At 37.0% G+C, this 24,376-nt stretch overlaps 1 protein-coding gene across 14 annotated transcripts in view; it reads right to left on the bottom strand.

The window, feature by feature from the left end:
* CACNA2D4 (calcium voltage-gated channel auxiliary subunit alpha2delta 4) overlaps window positions 1-24,376 on the bottom strand; it is a 134,815-nt gene that overhangs the window by 96,805 nt on the left and 13,634 nt on the right. The window lies entirely within an intron of this gene.

Genomic DNA, 24,376 nt, shown 5'->3' with positions numbered 1-24,376 from the left:
ATCCTGACATGCATGAGGGAATGGTGAACAAATAAAATGGTAAATATGTCATTAATTCCAAGTAAGTGATGTTTATATAAAATAATAATACTTGTGTGTCTGATTTGTGGGGATGAAAAATTTGAAATATTGACAATAGAATGGAAGTCTAGAATAAAGAGATGGAAGCACAAAAGTTCTAAAGGCCTTTGCTGACTGAGAAGAGAGCAAAAATATCATTTAATTTTAATTTTAATTTTTTTATTTTTAGAGATGGGATCCTGCTATATTGCCCAGGATGGTCCTGAACTCCTGGGCAAGGGAACCTCCTGCCTCAGCACCCCCCGCCCAGTAGCTGGAACTATAGGTGCAAACCAGGTTGCCAGCTTAATTTTAAAATGTTATTGTATTAAATATGCTTGATAAGATTTCAGGGGTAATTACTGAAAGAATAAAAACAAGGGGACAAGTTCTAAACTGCTAAAGAGAAAAAAGTTATATTGGGGAAATTTATTTTTAAAATGTTAAGTATTTGAAAAGGAAAAAAGGAGAAAAAGCAAATATAAAAACACCAGGACAAGTAAAAATTTTGAAAATAAGATAATAGACTTCAAGATGGCTGACTAGAGGCATCTGGTACTTTCCTCCTCCACAAAGAAGGACAAAAATAGCAGGTAGATAGATAATCACACTTGGAATAGATCATCCAAGAGAGAACATAGGAATTCAACAGACAAGTGACAGGTAACACCTAAAGCAAGGAAGGAGACGGAAGCAAGTCACCCTGCTTGGCCAGGATTGGCTGGGAGCCTCTCCAGGCTCCTCAATGCAATGAAAGGATAAGTGAGAGACGCCCAGAAGTCCACATTCCCACCATGGATTCCTGCAATCCTAGCCGCAGAAGAGCCTCTAGACTCTTGTAGGCCTTAAGACTAACATAGGGAGCTGCCTGGAGCCTGGATGAGGGCATTGCTCCAGAGAGGGAGCTCACACGGGATCTCATACACCCCCAGATCCCTCAGCAGCTGCAGCACAGCATGATATCGAGAGTCCAGACTCCACCAGACTGCATCCTGCCTAGGGGCTCAACAGCTTCTGGATCTTCATATCCCTGGAGACCCACTGACATTTCCTTCCCACAGCCGCCACCATTGCTGGATGCTGCCACCAGGGCTGAAGCATGAGCTATTGGCAATAACCCCACTGCCCTTGGCAGTGAAATCACCACAAATTTTCATGCACCCTGAAGACAAAATCCTCCATGTACAGCCATTGCACTGTGGGCTGCTGCCAACAGGGCTGAAATACGAGTGAAGCAAGCATTCGTCAGCCGCCTGCATCTGGCTGCTGCCACTGAAAGCAACCTCACCCTCCCCAGTAGCAGGGCTGCAGCACAGCCAATGCTGCCCCAACCCAAGCATTCCACCAGGGGCCAAGGGATCACCCCACCCTTGCCTACCACAGCTAGTGTCTGCATGCACCAGCAGAGGGCATGGGGACAGGTCCACCTGACCTGGCTCTGTGTTCCCCCCACCCAGTGCCAGTATCCTGTCTGGGGCCTGAGAACTGCCCAGCCCACTCCAACACCATTGGCACCTGAGAACTTCTCCCAGGGTCCTGAGTTCAGGGCCACTCAATCTCCTGCTACCACCATAGGTCGCACCCACCCTTACATGCCACCCGCAGGCCTGGGGACTGAACTGCCCAGCTCATTGCAGCCACTGCCAAGAGCAGCACAGACCACTTAGGAGGCGAGGGTTGCCCCACCACTGCTAATGATTGCATCACCTTTGCCACACCCACTTCTCTGGGGACTGAAATCCTGCCCACCAGCCTGGCCCACCACTACTGCTACTGTCCCCTGAGCAAGCCACTTGGAGGCCCAAGAATTGGCCTTTCTGGACCCACTAACACCAGTGCCAGTATACACCTCCCTGGGACCCAAGGACATGCATGCTCGGCCCACTGCCACAACTGGGGCCCAAGGACAGGATCACCTGGCATCCTTGTCCCCAGAAAAACTTCACCACAGCCTCCACTAACAATGCCACCCTAAGCCACTGAGAAAATCACAGACACCACAGATGCTGTTTATAGCTGAAGAAATCATATGGAGACTACACTACTGCATGCGTCTAAGATCAAAGTCAAAATGTCCTACCCAACCAACACCATAGATATAGCTTCAGGAAAAAGTCCTCCCATATAAAAGCAAATTTTAAAAATGGGAAGATGCAACTATTACACCAGATGCACAGATATCAATGTAAGGACACAAGAAATATGAAAAAGCAAGGAAATATGACACCTCCAAAGAACACAATAATTCTTCAGCAACAGATTCCAATAAAAAAAATTTATATAATACCAGACAATGAATTTAAAATAATATTAAAGAAGCTCAGTGAGATACAAGAGAATACAGAAAAGCAATGCAAAGAAATAAAAAAACTCAGGATATGAATAAGAAATTTGCTAAGAAGATAGATATCATTACAAAGAACCAAACAGAAATTCTGAAACTGAAGAATTCATTAAATGAAATACAAAATACATTTATAAACATTAACAATAGACTAGATCGAGCAGAAGAAAGAATTTCAGAACTTGAAGACAGGTCTTTTGAAATAGACAAAAATTTTCTTTAAAAAAAGAATAAACAAAGCCTATGTGACATATAGGACATCATTAAGTGGCCAAATGTTCACATTTTTCGTGTCCCATAAGGCAAAAGAAACAAAAAGGATGGAAAGCCTATTTCACAAAATACTAGCTGGAAACTTTCCAAGTCTAACAAGCAATTATGACATCAGGATACAGGAAGCTCATAGATCCCCAAACAGATATAATTCAAAAAGGTCTTCTTCACAGTACATTGTAGTCAAACTGTAAAAAGTTAAGGACAAAGACAGAATTCTAAAAACAACAAGGGAAAATTGTCTAGTTGCTTACAAGGGAACTTCCATGAGACTAGCAGTGGATTTCTCAGCAGAAACCTTACAGATCAGGAGAGAATGAGATGATATATTCAAATTTCTTGGAAAAGGAAAAAAAACTACTAGTCAAGGATACTATATCCAGCAAAGTTATCCCTTATAAACAAAGGAGAAATAAAGTATTTCCCAGATAAGCAAAAGCTGAGAGAATTCATCACCACTAGACCTGCTCTCCAAGAAATTCTTGAATTGTCCTGAAAAAGAAAGGACAATGTCTACCATCATGAAAACACACGAAAGTATAAAATTCACTGGCAGAGCAAACACAAATAAGGAAGAGAAAGGACTCAAATGTTACCATTACACAAAACTACCAAACCACAATGGTAGTAGGAACAAAGAATATCCAAAATAGCCAGAAATCAATTAATACAATGACAAGAATAGCTCTCACATATTGATAATAACCTTGAATGTAAACAGATTAAACTTTCCATTTAAAAGGTATAGACTGGCTGAATGGTTTAAAAAAAATGAACCAACTATATGCTGCCTACAAGAAACTCATCTTACCTGTAAAGACATATACAGAATGAAACGGAAGAAAAAAGATATTCCATGCAAACAGAAACCAAAAGCAAACAGGAGCAGCTATACTTATATCAGATAAAACAAATTTTAAGTCAAAAACAGATATAGAAAAAAGAGATAAAGGAAGTCATTATATAATGACAAAGGGATCAAGTTAGCAAGAGTATACAGCAATTCTAAACCTATGTGCACCCAACACTGGAACACCCAGATATATGTGGCAAATATTATTAGATCTAAAGGGAGAGATAGACTCCAATACAATAACAGTTGGAACGTAAACACCCCACTCTCAGCATTATGTAGATAATTTAGACAGAAAATTAACAAAAAGATTGGATTTAAACTGCACATTTGACTAAATGGACCTAGGCATTTAGTGAACATTTTATCTGACAGCCACAGAATGCACATTATTCTCGCCAGCGCATGAAACATTCTCCAGGACAGATCATATATTAAGACACAAAACAAGTCTCAGTAAATTAATCCCGGCACTTTGGGAGGCTGAAGCAGGTGGATCACGGGGTCAGGAGTTCAAGATCAGCCTGGCCAAGATGAGGAAACCCCATCTCTACTAAAAATACAAAAAAAATTAGCCAGGCATGGTGGTGGGCGGCTGTAATCCCAGCTACTCGGGAGACTGAAGCAGAGAATTGCTTAAACCCAGGAGGCAGAGGATGCAGTGAGCAGAGATCACACCACTGCACTCCAGCCTAGGTGACAGAGCAAAACTCCATCTCAAAAAAATATATAATAATAATAATTGAAATCATTTTTAGTATCTTCTCAGACTACAATAGAATAAAACTAGAAATCAATAACAAGAGAAATTTTAGAAACCATTCAAATACATGAAAATTAAGCAACATGCACCTGAATGACCAATGGGTCAAGGAAGAAATTAAGGAGGAAATTTAAAACTTACTTGAAACAAATGAAAATTGAAAAACAATATACCAAAACTTGTGGGATATAGTAAAAGCAGTATAAAGAGAGTTTGTAGCAATAAGTGCTTACATCAAATAGTAGAAAGATTTCTAACAATCTAATAATACACCTTAAGGAAATATAAAAGCAAGAACAAACCAAACCTAAAATTAGTGAATGGAAAAAATAATAAATACCAGAACAGAAACAAACTAGAGACTAAAAAATTACAAAGGACCAAGAAAATGAAAAGTTGATTTTTAAAAAAGATAAAATCAGTAAACTGCTATCTAGACTAACCAGGAACAAAGAGAGAGGACCCAAATGAACAAAATCAGGAACGAAAAAAGGATACATTACAATGAATACCACAGAAATAGAGACCATTATAAGCAACTATACACTAAGACAAACTGGAAAACCTAGAGGAAATGGATAAATTCCTGGACACATGCAAGCTACCAAGATTGAACTGAAATAAATAGAGAACCTGAACAGACAAATAACACATAATAAAATTGAACCAGTAATAAAAAGCCTCCCAACAAAGGAAAATCTAGGACCAGACAGACTCACTGCCAAATTGTAACAAACTTTCAAAGAACTAACACCAATTATCTTCAAGTTATTCCAAAATATTGAAGAGGGTAGAATTCTCCCTAACCCATTCTGTGATGCCAGCATTACTCTAATATCAAAACCAGCTAAAGACACAACAACAACAAAAGAAAACTACAGGCCAGTATCTCTGATGACTATAGATGCAAAAAATCCTCAACAAAATACTAGCAAGCCAAATCCAACAGCACATCAAAAACATAATATGCCATGATTAAGTGGGATTTATACTAGGGATGCAAGGATGGTTCAACATATGCAAATCAACAAAACTAACATATGACATCAAAAGAACGAAAGACAATAACCATATAATCATCTTCATAGATGAAGAAAAAGCACTTAATAAAATTCAGCATTGCTTCATGATTAGAAACTCGCAGCAAACTAGGCATAGAAGGAAAATACCTCAACATAATAAAGGCCATATATGACAAACCCACAGGTAATATCATACTGAATGGGTAAAAGCTGAAAGCCTTTCCTCTAAGAACTGGAACAAAAAAAAGATGCCCACTTTCACCACTCCTATTCAACATAGTATTGTAAGTCCTTGCCAGAGCAATCAGGCAAGAGAAAGAAATAAAAAGCATCCAAATTGGAAAAGAGGAAGTCAAAGTATTCTTTTCTGCAGATGACATAATCTTATATCTAGGAAAACCTAAAGACTCCACCAAAAAACTCTTAGACATGATAAATGCATTCAGTACAGTTACAGGATATAAAATCAATATACAAAAATCAGTAGTGTTTCTATATACAAATAATGAACTAGCTGAGAAAGAAATCTAGAAGGCAATCTCATTTACAGTAATTACCAAAAAACTACCTAGGAATAAATTTAACCAAGAAGGTGAAAGACCTGCACAAGGAAAGCTACAAAACTGATGAAAAAAATTGAAGAGGACACAAATGAAAACATTTTATGTTTATGGACTGGGATAATTAATATCATTAAAATGACCATACTGCCCAAAGCAATCTGCAGATTTAATGCAATGATTATCAAAATACCAAGACCATTTTTCACAAGAGTAGAAAAAAATCATAAAATTCATATGTAACTGAAAAAAAAGTCAGAATAGCTAAAGCAATCCTGAGTAAAAACAAAAACATAAACAAAAACAAAAACAAAGCTGGAGGCATCACACTGCCTGACTTCAAAGTATGTTTCAAGGCTATAGTAACCCAAACAGCATGATATTGGCATAAAAACAGACACAAAGACCAATGAAACAAAATAGAGAACCCAGAAATAAATCCATATATTTACAGCCAGCTAATGTTCTTTTTAAAAATTAATTACTTAATTAATTAGTTTTTAGAGGTAGGGCCTTGCTCTGCCACCCAGGCTGGAGTGCAATGGTGTGCAAGACTCACTGCAGTCTTGAAGTCCTGGGCTCACGCAATCCTCCCACCTCAGCCTTCTAAATAGCTAGGACTATAGCCATGTCCCACCACACCTGGTTACATTTTTAAATTTTTTGTAGAGATAGGGGTCTCACTATGTTGCCCAGGCTTGCCTCAAACTCATGGCCTCGCATGATCCTCCCACCTTGATCTCCTAAAGTGATGAGATTACAAGTGTGAGCCACCATGCCTGGCCTCAAGCCAGCTAATTTTCAACAAAGGCACCAAGAACATACAAGAAAAGAACAATCTGTTCCATAAATGGTGCTGGGAAAATTGGATTTCCATATGCAGAAGAATAAAACTGGATCCCTATCTCTCATGATTTACAAAAATCAACTCAAAATGGATTAAAGACTTAAATGTAAGTCCCCAAACTATAAAGCTACTAGAAGAAAACGTAGGGGAAATACTTAAGAACATTGGTCTCTACAGAAATTTTATGGATAAGACCTCAAAAGAACAGCCAACAAAAACAAAATAAACAAATGGGACTCTATTAAGCTAAAAAGCTTCTGCACAGCAAAGGAAACAATCTACAATGAAGAGACAACCTGTTGAATGAGAGAATTATTCTCAAACTATTCATCTGACAAGGGACTAATATCCAGACTATCTAAGAAACTCAAACAACTCAACAGTAAAAATAAAACAAATAATCCCATTGAAATGTGGGCAAAAGACATGAATAGACATTTCTCAAAAGAAGACATACAAACGGCCAATAGATATATGAAAAAATGCTCAATATCATGAATCACAAGGGAAGTGCAAATCAATACGACAAAGATATATCATCTCATCCCAGTTAGAATAGCTATTAGTAAACACACACACACACATACACACACACAAAACAGATGCTAGCAAGGATGCAGAGAAAAAGAAACTCATATGCCACTGGTGGGAATGTAAATTAGTATAGCCACTATGGAAAACAATATGGTGATTTCTCAAAAAACTAAAAATAGAACTACCATATGATGCCACTACCTAGAATTTATCCAAAGGGAAATAAATCTGTTTATCAAAGGTATACCTGCACTGGCATCTTTATCACAGCACTATTCACAATAGCAAAGATACAAAATCAATCTAAGTGTCCATCAAAAGATGAATAAAGGAGATGTAGTATATACACACGATGGAATATTTGGCCGCCAAAAAAATGAAATGCCATCTGCAGCAACATGGATGAACTGGAGGTTGTTAAGTGAAACAAGCCAGGCGCAGAAAAACAAACACTGGGCCGGGAGTGGTGGCTCTTGCTTGTAACCCAAGCACTTTGGAAGGCTGAGGCAGGAGGATCACTTGAGGCCACGAGTTCAAGACAAGCACTACGTGTTCTCGTTCATATGTGGGAGCTAAAAAAGTTGATCTTATGGGGGTAGAGAGTAGAATGACAGATACCAGAGCCTGGGAAATGTGTGTGGGTGCGTGGGGGAGGAATAAAGAGGAAGGTTCGTGGGCACGAACATACAATTAGATAGAAGGAATGAGCTCTAATATTTGATAGCAGAGTAGGGTGACTACAGTTAGCACTGTATTGTATATTTCACAATAGTTAGAAGAGAGGACTTGAAATGTTCCCAACACATAGAAATGATAAACACTCCAGGTGATGGACACCCCCAAATACTCTGACTTGATCATTACACATTCTATGCATATAACAAAATATTACATATTCTCATAAATATGTAAAATATTATGTATCAGTAAAAATAAGATGACAGCACATTCTAATATACCAATGTTCACAATAAATGTAAATATGCTTAACTTGTTAACTAGTAAAAGAGATTGCCAGTTTGGATAAAATTTAAAAGCTATAAACTATTTTCAACAGATATGGCTAAAATGACAGAAAGTTTGAAAATAAAGGGATAGAGGAAAAAGTATGTATCAGGTAAATACTAACCATGAGCATGCTGGTGTCACTCTATGACTATCAGACAAAAGATAAATTAAAATAAAAAGTGTTGTAAGAGTTAATAAGGATCAAGCAAATATAAAATCAGCAAAGATACGGAAAATTTAAGCAATACAGTTAACAAGCTTGATCTAATGGCATGTATAGAAGTTTTCATCCAACAATGAGAGCACACATATTCTTCTCAAGCACATATGGAATATTTACAAAACTTGATGTCATACTCGGCCACTAAAATAAATTTAAATTAATTTCACATAGTATATGCACCAAATTCTTGGACCACAAAGCAACTGAGTTAAACATTTAGAATTAAAAGGTAAATATAAATATTTATCTACATTCCCATATTTGTACATTTAAAACCACACTTTTAAATAACTGAAATATTGAAGAAATCACAGAGAAATTTCAAAATATTTAGAAGCAAATGATAATTAAAACATTACCTCTATACCAAAACTACAGGCAACAAAAGAAAAAAATAGATAGATTGGACATCAAAATTAAAAACCTGTATGTATCAAAGGCTACAGTCAACAGAGTGAAAAGGCAACCCATAGAATAGGAGCAAATATTTGTAAATCATCAACCCGACAAGAGGTTAACATTCAGAATATATAAAGAACTCCTATGACTCAACAACAACAACAACAACAACACCTGATTTCAAAATGAGCCAAGAACTAGAACAGATATTTCTCAAAGATGAGCAAATGGCTAATAAGCACATGAAAAGATGTTCAAAGTCATTAATCATTAAGGGCATGCAAATCAAAGTTGCCATGAGATACTACCTCACACCCATTAGGATGGCTACTACCAGGAAAACTAAAAAAACAACTAAACAAAAAGAAAACTCCAGAAAATAACAAGCTGGCAAGGATTTAGAAAAGTTGGAACCCTTGTGATAGAGGCTGCATCATTTTACATTCCCACAACTGTGTGTGTGTGTGTGTGTGTGTATATGTATGTGTGTGTAGATATATATGTATACACACAAAATGAAACATTATTCAGCCTCAAAACGGAGGGAAATTCTGACATATGCTACAACATGGATGGACCTTAAGGGCATTCTGCTAAGTGAAGTAAGCCCATCACAAAATGACAAATACTGTATGTTTCTACTTATGTGTTGTACATAGAATAGTTAATTTCATAGAGATTGGCATAGAATGAGGGTGCCAGAGGCTGGGGGGAGAGGAGAATGGAGAGTTATTGTTTAATAACTATACTTAATAAGTATAAAGTTTTGCAAGATAAAAAGAATTTTGGAGATGGATGGTGGTGATTGTTGTACAATAATGAGAATGCACTTATTATCAGTGATACTTTTAATAAGTTCACTTAAAATGGTTAAGATAGTAAATTTTCATATTATATATATTTTGCCATAAATAAAAATAAAATTTAAAAAACCTCACTACCAATCAAAACCTGTGAGATGCAGCAAAAACAGAGCTTCTAGTAGCATAGTGTAGACTTAACATTTATTTTAGAAATACAGGGAGGCTAAAACTTAAAGCTAAGTGTCTCATTTAAGAAGTCAGGAGGAGGAACAAAATAAACGCAAAGAAAGGGAAAGGAGACCATAAGAGCTAAAATAGATGAAACAGAAAATAGAGAAATAGTTAAGAGCAGTCAACAGAGACAAAAGATGATTCCTGACAAGACTAACAAAATAGAGAAATCTATGGGGAATTGAAAAGAAAAAATGCATAATACTGTAAATTAAAAGGGGACACAATTACAGATACAGCAGAGATTTAAAAGATGATAATAAGAGAATAATAGATTCATACAAATAAATTTGAAAAGTCAGATAAACTGGATGGATTCTAAATAAAAGTACTTCAAATTTTAAGAAATAGAAAGCAACATTAGCATTACAAGTGATCAATAAATCAAAGCAGTAATTTTATCTTCCCATAAGAAAACTTCAGGCCTATATGCTTTATAGATGAAATCTATCAAGCATTTGAGGAAAAGATCATTCTAATCTTATTCAAATACTTCCAAAAACCAGAAAAAGAGGGACTACTTCCAAATATATTCTATGAAGCTAGTATAATTTTGAAAACCTAACAAGGATAGTAAAGGAATGAAAAATTATGGGACCATTTCACTTATAAATATAGAAGCAAGAATCCTAAACAAAATATTAATAAACCAAATCTAGTAATGCATAAAAGGATAATTTACTGTAATCAAGTTAGGTTTCTCATAGGAATGCAAGGATTGGTTAACATTAGAAAATTCAATGGTTAAGAAGGCTGAAGACAATATGCATTTCACAAAAGAGGATATACATACAGCTAATAACATATAAAGAAATGCTCAACTTCATGAGTGTCCAGGGAAATGCAATGCTAGACCACTATGAAATACTATTTTATACTAAAAAATTATTAACAAAAAATTTTTTTTTGAGACAAGGTCTTGGTCTGTCATTCAGGCTGGAGTGCAGTGACATGATCACAGCTCCCTGCAGCCTCAGACTCCTGGGCTCAAGTGATCCTCCCACCTCAGTCTCCTGAATAGCACCACAGGTGCACACCACCATGACTGGCTAATTTTCATTTTTAAAAAATTTTTTGGTGGAGATGAGATCTCACTATGTTGCCCAGGCTGGTCTTGAATTCCTGGGCTGAAGCAATCCTCCTGACTTGGCTTCCCAAAGTGCTGGGATTACAAGTGTGAGTCACTGCACCTGGCCAACAAAAAACTTTTAAGTTTAACAACATTCAGAGTTAGATAAATTGTGCATCAATGGGATCTCTTATTCATTGCTTGTGGGAATATAATTGGTGTGAGTATTTTGGAAAACCAATTTGGAATTTTCTTTTCAAAGTTGAATGCCCACATATCTTAGGGCCTAACAATTCCATTCCTAGGTATATACCCAAGAGAAACTTTTGTAATAAGTCTCAGGAGACATGTGTAAGAATGTTCATAATAACACTGTTCACAAAAGTAAAAAACAAAGAAGAAAAACAAAAACTGGAAAAAGCCCTGATGGCATCAAGGGGATGGATAAACTGTGATATATTTACCCCAAAGAATATGTGACAACCCATTGAGCACAATGCTCAATGGAAAAGCAAGCTCTAAAAGCCTATATACTAAACCAGTTTTATAAACTTCAACAACAACAAACAACAAAAACAAAGCAGAGAGTAGATTCTGGGAAGATGGTGGAGTAGGAAGCACCAGGAATCTATATCCCCACCTGGACAACAACTGCACTGGTATAATCTGTCTGCTATAATTATTTTGGAACTCTGCAGTCTATTAAAAATTTGCATCTTCCAGGGGAGGTCTTGGATGGTAAATTGCAGTTAATTTATGTTTATTTTAGCTTTTAGCACAGTAGCAGCTACCCATGCCCCAGCCCCGTGCCGGGCCGGTGTGCATGTGTTCTTGGAGCAGTTTACACAGCTTGTAGGAGCCAGGGTGTCCTTCAAATATTGAGGTTCTATGCTCTGATTGCTGATTGCTGCTTCTGATCACAAAAGTGCAAATAAAGAAGTGTCTGGGCATTGTTATACTTCCTCCCATTGTTGCAAACCCCTCTTCCTCTGACTGAAGTTATTTTCAGGATATGTAAAGGGCCAGTGATCATTTTCCCCTTCATTTTCTTCTTTTTCTGCTTTTGTGAGCCAGACATTAAAAACTAAAACATTCAAAAACAACTGCATATACGGAGGAAATTAGAAAGTGACCATGCATACCCAGAATAAGGCTTAGAAAAGACCTGAGAAGACCTTAAGTTTACACCTCAGGCTGAGCCTCAGCACGGAGGCAGCCTACAACAATTTTTAAAAAATAACAAAAACCGGAAACTCTAGAGAAGGAGGAGAGTATGATTTCCAGAGCTACCATACAAATGTCCAATTCAAATGTAAATTGAAATGTCCACTTTTTAACAAAAAATTACAAGGCATACAAAAAGGAAAGTGTGACCCATTCAGAGGGAAAAAATAAACCAACAGAAACTATCTCTGAAAAATATCTGATGGTAGATCTACCAAGCAAAGACTTTACAACAACTGTCTTCAAGACATACAAAGAACTAAAGAAAGATGTAGAAAAAGTCAAGAAACAATATATGAATGAAATGAAAATATCAGTAAAGAGATGAGAAATCTAAAAGTAAATTTAAAATTATTCTGGAGCTGAAAATATAGTAACTGAAACTTTAAAATCCACCAGAGGGCTTCAAAGGCATATTTGAGAAGGTGGAAGAGAGAATCAGTGAAATTGAAGATAGGACAATGGAAATCATTGAGTTTAAGGGACAGAAAGGAAAAAGCTTAAAGAAAAGTGAACGGAGTCTAAGAAAACTATAGGAAAACATCAAGCTGACAAACATATGCATTGTGAGAGTCTCAGAAGGAGAAGAGTGACAGAAATTTTGAAGAAATGATGAGAGAACATTTGAAGAAATAATGGCTGAAAACTCCTCAAATTTGATGAAGGACATGAATATAAATATCCAAGTATGAACTCTAAGTAAAATCAACTCAAAGAGATCCACACTGAGGAGACACATTATAATCAAAAGTTCAAAAGGCAAAGATAAAGAGGGAAGCTTAAAAGTTGCAACTGAGAAGGGACTTTTCATATACAGCGGACTATCAATAAAATAATCAGTAGATTTCTCATCAGAAATTTTGCAGGCCAGAGTTGATGGGCTGATATATTCAAAGTGCTAAAAGAGAATTTAAACAAGCTCATCAACCAAGAATCCTCTATCTGGCAAAACTATCTTTCAAAAGTGAGAGAGAAATTAAGACATTCCTAGATTTTAAAATGCTGAAGGAGTTTATTGCTAGTAGACCTGCCCTGTAAGAAATGCTCAAGGGAGTCCTGCAGGGTGAAATGAAAGGACACTAGACAGTAACTTGAAGCCATATTTAAAAAATAAAGGTCTCATAAAGGAAAATACATGAGCAATTATAATAGCTAGTATTATTGTAACACTGATTTTAACTTTACTGCTTGTTTTCTGCATGATTTAAGAGACTAATACATTTTACAAAGCCAGTACTAGTCTGAAAGCTAGTATTATTGTAACATAAAATTTTGTTTTCTACATAATTTAAGAGACTAATGCATTCAAAAGAATTATTAAGACAGGGAGAGAGAGCAAGATGGCTGAATAGAAGCCTCCACCAGTCGTCTTCCCCAAAGGAACACCAAATTTAACAACAATCTGCACAAACAAAGCATCTTCATAAGAGGCAAAAATCAAATAAGCAAAAACAGTACCTGATTTTAACTTCGTATCACTGAAAGAGGCATTGAAGAGGTTATACAAAACAGTCTTGAATTGTTGATGCTACCCATGCCAAACCCCCTTCAGTGGCCACACGGCACAGAGAGAGAATCTAAGTTCTTGGGAGAGGGAAGATGCAGTGATTTGTGGGACTTTGCCTTGGAACTCAGTGCTGCCAACTCCAGGCAGAACTCAGATGGTGCCCACAGAGGGAGCCTAGCCAGACAGGAATCGCCCATCCCAGCAGCCAGAACCTGAGTTTTGGCAAGCCTCACCATCATGGGCTAAAAGTGCCCTGGGGTCCTAAATAAACTTGAAAGGCAATCTAGGCCACAAGGAATGCAACTCGTAGGCAAGTTCTAGTGCTCTGCTGGGCTTGGAGCCAGTGGACTTGGGGGGACACACAACCTAGTGAAATACCAGCTGGGGCAGCCAAAGGAGTGCTTTGTGTTACTCCACCCTTAACCCCAGGCAGCAGAGCTTGTAGCTCCAAAAGAGACCCCTTCCTTCCACTTGAGAAGATGAGAGGGTAAAGAGCACTTTGTCTTGCAACTTGGATACCAGCTCAGCCACAGTAGGGTAGAGCATTGGGCAGAGTCCTGAGACCCCCTTTCCAGGCCCTAGCTGCTGGATGACATTTCTAGACACACTCTGGTCTACAAGGGAACCTGCTGCATTGAAGGGAAGAGCTCAGTCCTTGGCAAGATTAATCACTGGCTAACCAAAGAGCCCTTGGGCCCTGAATAATCAGCAGTGGTAATCAGGTAGTACACACTGTGGGCCTTGAGTTAGACTCTGAGACATGCTGGCTTCAGGTGTGACCCAGCACATTCACAGCTGTGGTGGCTATGAGGAGAGACTCAGAGAGAAAAGCAGAGGGAAGCATAAAGGGGACTTTGTCTTGCAGCTTAGGCATCAGCTTGGCCACAGTGGGGGCAGAGCAAAAAGTGGGCTGTTAGAGTCCCTGATTCCAGGCCCTGGGTCTTGGGCAGCACTTCTGGACCTACCCTGGGCTAGAGGGGAGTCCACTGCGTTGAAGGATGAGTCCCACAAACTGACTGAAGAGCCCTTGGGCCTTTAAGTGAATATTGGCAGTAGCCTGGCAGTACCTCCTGTGGGCCTGCGGTGGCGGTGGACATGAGGAGTGACTCTTCTGCCTGGGGAAAGGGTAGGGAAGAGTGGAAGAGACTTTGGTGGTTAGAGTACCAGCTCAGCTGCAGTAGAATAGAGCACCAGGTAGATTTCTAAGGTTTATGACTGCAGGTTCTGGCTCCTGGACTGCATCTATGGGCCTGGCCAGGATCTGGGGGAGCTTGCACTCCTGAAGGGAAGGACACAAGCCTGGCTGGCTTCACCACCTGCTGATCATAGAGCCTTAGGGCCTTGAGTGAGCATAGGCGATAGCCAGGTAGCAGTTACAGTGGGTTTTGGGAGAGACCCTGTGCTGCACTGGTTTCAGGTCTGATCCAGCATATTCCCAGTGATGGTGGATACAGGGATGCTTGCATCACCCCTCCTCCAGCTCCACGCAGCTCAACAGAGACAGAGACAGAGAGAGACTTTGTTTGTTTGGGAGAAAGTAAGGGAAGATAACAAATCTCTGCCTGATAATGGAGATAATTCTTTCAGATCTTATCCAAGAACACAAAAATGGTACCTCTACAAGTCTACAAGAACCACAGTGTTACTGGGCTTGAGGTATTCCCTAATGCAGAGATGGCTGTAGTGACCAAACACTTAGATCGCAACACCCAAGTCCCTTTGAATACCTAGAAAGCCTCCCCAAGATGGATGGATACAAACATTCATTCTTCACAGCCCAGACTATGAAGATTATAATAAATACCTAACTCTCCAATGCCCAGACACTGAAGAACATCCACAAGCATCAAGACCATCCAAGAAAACATGATCTCCCCAAACAAATTAAATAAGCCACCAGAGAGCAATCTGAGAGAGAGAGACAGAGAGAGAAAGACAGACAGAGAGTGAGAGAGAGAGAGAGGTGACCTTTCAGACAGAGAATTAAAAATAGCTGTTTTGGGAAAACTCAAAGAAATTAAAGATAACATGGAGAGGAATTCAGAATCCTATCAGATAAATTTAATAAAGAAATTGAGGCCGGGTGCGGTGGCTCACGCTTGTAATCCCAGCACTTTGGGAGGCCGAGGCGGGCGGATCACGAGGTCAGGAGATCGAGACCACAGTGAAACCCCATCTCTACTAAAAATACAAAAAATTAGCCGGGCGTGGTGGCGGGTGCCTGTAGTCCCAGCTACTCGGAGAGGCTGAGGCAGGAGAATGGCGTGAATGCGGGAGGCGGAGCTTGCAGTGAGCCAAGATCGCGCCGCTGCACTCCAGCCTGGGTGACGGAGCGAGACTCTGTCTCAAAAAAAAAAAAAAAAAAGAAATTGAAATAATTGAAAAGAATGAAGCAGAAATTTTGAAGTTGAAAAATGCGACTGAGGCGGGGTCTGTGGCTCACACCTGTGATCCCAGCACTTTGAGAGGCTGAGGTGGGCGGATCACTTGAGCTAAGGAGTTCAAGACCACCTTGGCCAACATGATGAAACCCTGTCTTTACTAAAGAAATACAAAAATTAGCCAGGTGTGGTGGCATGCACCTGAAGTCCCAGCTACTTGGGAGGCTAAGGCAGGAGAATTGCTTGAACCCAGGTGGCAGAGGTTGCAGTGAGCTGAGACCACACCACTGCACTCCAGCCTGGGCAACACAGTGAGACTCTGTCTAAAAAAAATAAATTAAAAAAAAAAGAGAGAAATGTGACTGGCAAACTGAAGAATGCATCAGAATTTCTTAATAGCAGAATTGACCAAGCAGAAGAAAGAATTAGTGAGCTTGAAGACAGGCTATTTGAAAACATACAGTTAGAGGAGACAAATAGAAAAAAAGATTTTTTAAAATTGTAGCATGCCTACAAGGTTTAGAAGGTAGCCTCAAAAGAGCAAATCTAAGAGTTATTGGCCTTAAAGAGGAGATAGACAGAGAGAGAGACAGACCGGGGTAGAAAGTTTATTCAAAAGAATACTAATGGAGAGCTTCCCAAACCCAGAAAAATATATCAATATTCAAGCACAAGAAGGTTACCAAGCAGATTTAACCCAAAGTTGACTATTTCAAGGCATTTAATAATCAAACTCCCAAAGGTCAGGGATAAAGAAAGGATACTAAAAACATCAGGAGAAAAGAAACAACATAAAATGGAGCTCCAATATGTTTGACAGCTGACTTTTCAGTGGAAACCTTACAGTCCGGGAGAGAGTAAAATGACATATTTAAAGTTCTGAAGGAAGAAACAACTTTTACCCTAGAGTATTATACCCCCCAAAAAAATCCTTCAAACAAGAAGGAGAAATAAAGACTTCCCAGATAAACAGAAGCTAAGGGATTTCATCAACACCAGACCTGTCCTACAATAAATGCTAAAGGAAGTTCTTCAATCTGAAAGAAAAGGACATTAACGAGCAATAAGAAATCATCTGAAGGTACAAAACTCAATGGTAATAGTAACTACATAGAAAAACACAGACTATTTTAACACTATAATGGTGGTATATAAACCATTAATATCTTAAGTAGAAAAACAAAAAGATAAGCCGATCAAAAATAGTAACTACAACTTTTCAAGACATAGACAGGTCACAAACAGTTAAAAAGCAGAGGGACAAAGTTAAAATGTAAAGTTTTTATTAGTTTTCTTTTTGCTTGTTTGTTAGTTTGTTTTTAGATTTGTTTGTCATTGGCAAAAACATTTTTAAAAACCTAAAAACAAACAAACAAACAAACAAAAATACACCAAGACTAATGATCTGTTGCCTACAAGAAACACCCTTCTACTGTAAAGACACATACAGACTGAAAATAAAGGAATGGAAAAAGATATTCAATGCAACATGAAACCAAAAAAAGAGCAGGAGCAGTTATACTTACATCAGACAAAATAGATTTCAAGACAAAAACTATAAAGAGAGACAAAGAATGTCATTAGATAATGATAAACAGGTTAATCCAGCAAGAGGATATAACAATTGTAAATATATATGCACCCCACACTGGAGCACCCAGATATATAAAGCTAATATTATTAGAACTAAACAGAGAGATAGACCCCAATACATAACAGCTGGAGACTTCAACACCCCACTTTCAGCATTAGACAAATCATCCAGAGAGAAAATCAACAAAGAAACATCATACTTAATCTGCACTCTGGGCCAAATAGACTTAATTGATATTTACAGAACATTTCCCTCAATGGCTACAGAATACAAATTATTTTCAGCACGTGGATCATTCTCAAGGATAAAGTATATTTAGGCCAGAAAATAAGTCTTAAAACATTTCAAAAATTGAAATAACATAAAGTATTTTCTGTGATCACAATGGAATAAAACTAGAATTCAACAAGAAGAGGAATTTTGAAAACTATACAGAAACATGGAAATTAAACAATATGCTCTAGAATGATCATTCAGTCAATGAAGAGATTAAGAAGGAAATTGAAAAGTTTCTTGAAACAATGATAATGAAACACAACATACTAAAACCTATGGGATACAGCAAAAGCAGTACTAAGATGGAAGTTTAAAAGCAGTACTAAGATGGAAGCTTTAAGTGTCTACATCAAGAAAGTAGAAAATCTTTAAATAATCTAACAATACATCTTGAAGAACTAGAAAAACAAACGCAAAGCAAGCCAAAAGTTAGTAGAAGAAAAGAAATAATAAAGATCAAACAGAAATAAGTGAAATTGAATTGATAAAAAAACAAAGATCAGTGAAATGAAAAGTTGGTTTTTAAAAAAGATAAACAAAATTGACAAACCTTTAGCCCCACTAAGAAAAAAAGAGAGAAGACTCAAATATATAAAATCATAGATGAAAAAAGAGACATTACAACTGATACCACAGAAATTCAAAGGATCATTAGAGGTTACTATGAGCAAGTATATGCCAATAAATTGGAAAACCTAGAAGAAATGAATAAATTCCTAGACACATACAACCTACTAAGATTGAACCATGAAGAAATCCAAAACCTGAACAGATCAATAACAAGTAATGCTATTGAAGTCATTATAAAAAGTCTCTCAGCAAAGAAAAGGCTGGGACCTGATGGCTTCAGAATTGCTGATAATTTTACCAAAAATTTAAAAAAAGAACTGAAACTGATACCAATCCTACTCAAACTATTATGAAAAATAGAGGAGGGGGAAATACTTCCAAACTCAGTACACAAGGCCAGCATTATCCTGATACTGAAACCCAACAAAGACATATCAAAACAAAAACCAACCAAACAAAAAACCTACAGGCCAATATCCCTGAAGAACATTGATGCAAAAATCCTCAATAAAAACACTAGCAAACTGAATATAGCAATACATTAAAAAGATCATTCATCATGACTAAGAGGGATTTATTCCATGCAAAGATGGTTCAACAAATGCAAATCAGTCAATATAATACATCTTACCAACAGAAAGAAGGAAAAAAACCGTGTGATCATTTCAATTTATTCAGAATAAGCATTTGATAAAATTCAACATCTCTTCATGGTAAAAACCCTAAAAAAACTGGGTATACAAGGAACATACCTCAACATAATAAAAACCATATGCAACAGACCCACAGCTAGTATCATATTAGATGGGGAAAGACTGAAAGCCTTTCCTCTAAGATTTGGAACAAGACAAGGATGTCCACTTTCACCACCATTATTCATTATTCAACATAGTACTAAAAGTCCTACCCAGAGCAATCAGACTAAAGAAAAAAATTAAGGGACTCCAAATTAGAAAGGAATAAGTCAAATTATCCTTGTTTGCAGATAATATGATCTTATATTTGGAAAAACCTAAAGACTCCACCAAAAAACTATTAGAACTGATAAACAAACTCAGTAAAGTTGCAGGAGACAAAGTCAATATACAAAAATCAGTAGCATTTCTATATGCCAACAGCAAACAATCTGAAAAAGAAATCAAGAAAGTAATCCCATTTACAATAGCCACAAATAAAATAAAAGACCTGGAAATTAATTTCACCAAAAAAGTGAAAGGTCTCTATAAGGAAAATTATAAAATATTGATGCAAGAAATTGAAGATGACACAAAAAATGGAAAGATATTCCATGTTCATGGATTGGAAGAATTAATACAGTTAAAATGTCCATACTACCCAAAGCAATCTACACATTCAACGCAATCCCTATCAAAATACCAACGACATTCTTCACAGATATAGAAGAAACAATTCAAAAATGTATATGGAAACAAAAAAGACCCAGAAGAGCCAAAAGTATCCTGAGCAAAAAGAGCAAAACTGGAGGAATAACATTACCTGACTTCAAATTATGCTACAGAGCTATAGTAACCAAAACAGCATGGCACTGGCATAAAAACAGACACATAGATCAATGGAACAGAATAGAGAATGCAGAAATGAATCCATACATCTACAGTGAACTCACTTTCTACAAAGGTGCCAAGTACACACATTGGGGAGAGGATAGTCTCTTCAATAAATGGTGCTGGGAAAATTAAATATTCATATGCAGAAGAATGAAACTAGACTCCTATCGCTCACCATACACCAAAATCAAATCAAAATGGATTACATACTTAAATCTAAGACCTCAAACTATGAAACTACTAAAAGAAAACATTGGGGAAACTCTCCAGGACATTGAACTGGGCAAGGATTTCCTGAGTAATACCCCACAAGCAGATGCAACCAAAGCAAACACTGATAAATGGGATCGCATCAAGTTAAAAAGCTCCTGCACAGCAAAAGAAACAATCAACAAAGTAAACAGACAAAGCACAGAATGGGAGAAAATATTTGCAAACTCCTGTCCATCTGAGAAGGGATTAATAACCAAAATACATAAGAAGCTCAAACAACTCTATGGGGAAACAAAATAAAATAATCTGATTTTTAAATGGGAAAAAATCTGAATGTACATGTCTCAAAAGAAGAAAGACAAATGGCAAACAGGTATATATAAAGATGCTCAACATAATTGATTATCAGAGAACTACAAATCAAAACTACAATGAGATATCATCTCACCCCAATTAAAATGGCTTATATCCAAAAAACAGGCAATTACAAATGCTGGCAAGGACTTGGAGAAACTCATACACTCATATGCTGTTGATAAGAATGTAAATTAGTACAACCACTATGGAGAACAGTTTTGAGGTTCCTCAAAAAACTAGAAATAGAGCTACCATATGATCCAGCCATCCCACTGCTAGGTATCTACCTAAAAGAAAGAAAATCAGTATATTGAAGAGATATCTGCACTCCCATGTTTACTGCAGAACTATTTACAATAGCCAAGATTTGTAAACAATCTAAATGTCCATCAACATTAGATGAATGGATAAAGAAAATGTGGTACATGTATACAATGGAGTGCTATTCAGCCATAAAGAGAATGAGATTCTGTCATTCGACAATATGAATGGAACCAGAGGCCACTATGTTAAGTGAAATAAGTCAGGTACATAAAGAAACTTCACGTCTCACTTATTTGTGGGGGCTAAAAATTAAAACAACTGAACCCATAGAGATAAAATTAGAATAATAGCTACCAAAGGCTGGGAAGGGTAGTGATGGGGTTGGGGAGAAGTGGGATGGTTAATGGGTACAAAAAATAGAAAGAATGGATAAGATCTAGTATTTGATAGCAAAATAGGGTAACTATAGTTAGTAATAATTTAATTTTACATTTTAAAATAACTAAAAGTATAATTGGATTGCCTGTAACACAAAGGATAAATGCTTGAAGCAATGGATATCCCATTTGCCCTGATATGATTATTACACATTGTATGCCTATATCAAAATATCTCATATACCCCATAAATTATACACATACTATATACCCACAAAAATTAAAAATTAAAAGAACAAGAATTATTAGTTTGTGGTTTTGGGCACACAATGTATAAAGAAGGAATTTTGTGACATCAACAACCAAAAGGGGTAGATACAGAGCTGTAAAGGAGCCGAGTTTTTGTATGTTATTGAAGTTAAGCTGTTATAAATCCAAATTAGAATGTTATAATTTTAAGATGTGAAATGTAATCCCTCTGGTAACCAGAAATAAAATAACTATAGAATACATATAAAAGGAAATGAGAAAGAAAATTAAATGTTTCCCTATAAAAAATCAACTAAACATAAAAGAAGACAGTAATGCAGAAAATGAGGGACAAAAAAGCTTAAGGCTTATAGAAAACAAATAGCAAAATAACAGAAATAAGTCCCTCAACAGTAATTACTTTAAATATAAATGGATTAAACTTTCCAATCAAAACACAGAGATTGGCAGAATGGATAAAAACATAAAACTAGCAAGCAAAACTCAGGAGCATATTAAAAGGATTACACACCATAACCAAATAGGACTTATTCTTGGAATGCAAGGATGGTTCGACATATGAAAATTGATCAAGGTAATATACACATTAACATAATGAACATAAAAAATTCCATGGCCATCTCAATGGATGCATAAAAAGCATTTCACAAAATTCAACATCCTTTGATGACAAAAACATTAAAAAAAACTAGCAATAGAATGAAACTGATATAAAAATCATATATGGAAAATCACATCCCAAATATCATACTCAATGGTGAAAGACTAGAAACTTTTTTTCTATCATCAAAAACAAGACCAGGATGTCCACTTTTGCCGCTTCTACTCAACATAGTATTGGAGATTTTAGCTAGAGCAATTAGGCATATAAAAGAAACAAATCGCATTCAAACTGGAAAGAAAGAAGTAAAATTATGTCTGTTCACAGATGATCTCATATGTAGAATGCTCTAAAGATTCCACAAAAAACTGTTAATTCTAATAAATAAATTCAGCAAAGTATCAGGGGACAAACTCAACACACAAAAATCAGTTGCATTTCTATACATTAACAGTGAACAATCTGAGATGATCTCATATGTAGAATGCTCTAAAGATTCCACAAAAAACTGTTAATTCTAATAAATAAATTCAGCAAAGTATCAGGGGACAAACTCAACACACAAAAATCAGTTGCATTTCTATACATTAACAGTGAACAATCTGAGAAATTATTTTTAAAAATCCTATTTATGATAACATCAAAAAGAATAAAATACTTAGGAATTAACCAATGAGGTGAAAGATGTGTACAGTGAAAACTATGAAACACTGCTGAAAGAAATTAAATAATGGAAACACATTCCATATTCATGGACTGAAATACTTAATATTGTTAAGATGTCAGTACTGCCCAAGGTGGTCTACTGATTCAATGCAATCCCTATTAAAATCTCAAAGAGCAAGAGAAACTCATTCTAAAGTTTATATGGAACTCAAGAAACCCCAAACAGCCCAAACAATCTAGGGGGAAAGAAAAACTGATGGAGGCACACTTCTTGATTTTTAAGTTACTGAAAAGCTACAGTAATCAAAACAGCATGGTACTGGCATAAAGAAGGGTATATAAACCAATGAAATAGAATAAAAATCCCAGAAACAAACCCTCACATGTATGATTAAATGATTTTTGACAAGAGTACCGAGATCATTCAATGGAAGAAAGGCAGTCTTTTCAACAAATGCTGCTGGAGCAACTGTATATCCACATGCAAAAAAGTGAGGTTGAACTCTTACCAAATACCATATACCAAAATAACTAAAAACAGAAATGTAAGACCTAAAACTATACAACTCCTGTTAGAAAACATAGGGGAAACACTTTATGACATTAGAGTTGGCAGTCATTTCTTGGATATGACACCAAAGGCATAGGCAACAAAAGATAAAATAATCAAATTGGATTTCAGAAAAAATTTAAAAGTTTGTTCATCAAAAGACAATACGAACAGAGTAAAAAGGCAGCCCACAGAATGGGAGAAATTATTTGCAAATCACATATCTGATAAGGGATGAATATTCAGAATATATAGATAACTCCTAAAACTCGACAACAATAAAAATAGTGCAATTCAAAATAGAATGGCCTCTCTCTACTGACTGATGCATTCACATCTGGACTGTGTTGTTTACATATAAGTTGGTGTCTCTGGAAGCCCTGATGTGGCAGGAATATTTACAGGAATTCCACCCTGGAGAAGACAGGAGGGGCATGTGAGCTGCAGCATGGAAGAAGGATAAACCTATTCATTGAAGCTCCAGAGAACTGAAAGAGCCACAATAGCTAGCTGTGAATTCTGGCAGAGAAACACAATGCCAACTATGGGAACTGCAGGAGCTCTGAGGTCCCTTTGCACTCCAAGAGAGAGACTGACTTTCCAGCCTGTGGGCACAGTGGAGTCCTCTCGGGCCTTTCTGGTTTCCTGTTTCAGAAAAGTGGGATAACTTTCAGACTTCCTGGACTGTGTGCTAAACTATAAAAATGGGTTGGGGTGAAATGGAGAGCTGACTTATTTTAAATGGGAATCAAAAAGAGATAGAACTCTTGGAAACTTTGTGCTCTGTGTTTTCTGTTTTTATTGATGGACTCTATTAAGTTGGCCACTAGCCACAGAGTGTGGTATGTGCCACTTTCCAGATTGCTGTTGAACACTCTTGACGAGTGCACCTCATTTTTCCAACTGGGACATAAAGTCCTTAAGGTAAAGAATTGTTTTATCCTTCTTTATATCTCCCAAAGTACTTTT

The sequence above is a fragment of the Symphalangus syndactylus genome, chromosome 5 (genome assembly GCF_028878055.3).
Source record: "Symphalangus syndactylus isolate Jambi chromosome 5, NHGRI_mSymSyn1-v2.1_pri, whole genome shotgun sequence".
NCBI lineage: Eukaryota > Metazoa > Chordata > Mammalia > Primates > Hylobatidae > Symphalangus > Symphalangus syndactylus.
The sequence above is the reverse complement of the archived record's forward strand: the minus strand, read 5'-3'. Positions and strand labels throughout refer to the sequence as shown.